Source organism: Gorilla gorilla, chromosome 17, assembly GCF_029281585.2.
Source record: "Gorilla gorilla gorilla isolate KB3781 chromosome 17, NHGRI_mGorGor1-v2.1_pri, whole genome shotgun sequence".
In the NCBI taxonomy this organism is placed as follows: domain Eukaryota; kingdom Metazoa; phylum Chordata; class Mammalia; order Primates; family Hominidae; genus Gorilla; species Gorilla gorilla.
The window spans coordinates 107,375,001-107,376,057 of record NC_073241.2 but is presented as its reverse complement, the minus strand read 5'-3'; the positions used below and the strand labels follow the sequence as shown (position 1 = coordinate 107,376,057).

General features: G+C 35.9%; 1 non-coding gene across 1 annotated transcript; it reads right to left on the bottom strand.

The window, feature by feature from the left end:
• Positions 1-776: 776 nt before the first annotated feature.
• Positions 777-883, bottom strand: LOC115931530 (U6 spliceosomal RNA). Its single transcript, XR_004068001.1, has one exon. It is a non-coding gene; the product is annotated as a U6 spliceosomal RNA (small nuclear RNA).
• Positions 884-1,057: the final 174 nt, after the last annotated feature.

Sequence of the window (1,057 nt, the reverse complement as noted above, 5' to 3'; positions counted from 1 at the left end):
TAAATTTTAGGGGGACAGAATGAGTCCATAGCAAATAGTTACTTTAATTGAATAGCACATTGCAAATGAAGATCACATGCACTACCTCAATGAACTCTCAAAACAACTCACCAGATGTGTCACATCTCTCCATTTAGAGGAAAGAAACCGAGTCTCAGAGAGAACAACAGCTTGTACCATTAGACGCAGCTCATGCAGAGTCAGAGCTCAAACTCATGGTTTTCTGATTCCAGAAGTTTTCCATTCTCTGACCATAGTTGCAATCTCTGAGCAGTTACTTGCACCCTTTTTTTGGTAATAATGCTGTTTCTGAAGAAGTTTGTAAAATGAAGCATGGGTTAAGTGCATCAGGGAAGCTCCACATTTAAAGCAAAGCCAGAATCTACTGTTTTGTCAACCTAAGAATGTTTTGATAGTACAAATAACGTTTTCCAAATTACTGTCTTAGCAGATTTTAATTTTCCCATATCTGCCTTTTTCATGAACACAATTGCTATTAAAAACATTGATTTTATCAAAAGTAAAACCTACTAATAATTGTCTCTATAGGGCTAACCATAAATATAACTTGATAATTTTTGACACTTACAAGCTATCTGCCTACCATTGTTTTGCATGATAGGATTCTGCATATGGGCATAGGAATTGGCTCTGTATATGTGTAAGTAAATAGCAATTAATGAATTCATTTAACCCATTTTATTCAAGCTAAATTATATAATCAAATAATTACATGAAAGTGTGTCTCTTCACTTTTTAAATAAAATTCAAAATTATATTATATGGAAGGCTTCACAAATTTGCATGTCATCCTTGCACACGGGCCATGCTAATCTCCTCTGTGTCATTTCAATTTCAGTATATGTGCTGCCAAAGAGAGCACTTCACTTTTATTTTTGACATTAGCAGCAATTTGTTCAGTTGCTGCTATGTCCCTGTTGGGGCTTCTTATGAATGGCCGTAGAGACACATCATCCCAGAGCCCATTCCTGACCGTCCTGGGAGAGGAGATTCTGAAAGGCACCTGTGGATTTTAAGAGAGAATAAAATGTTTTTT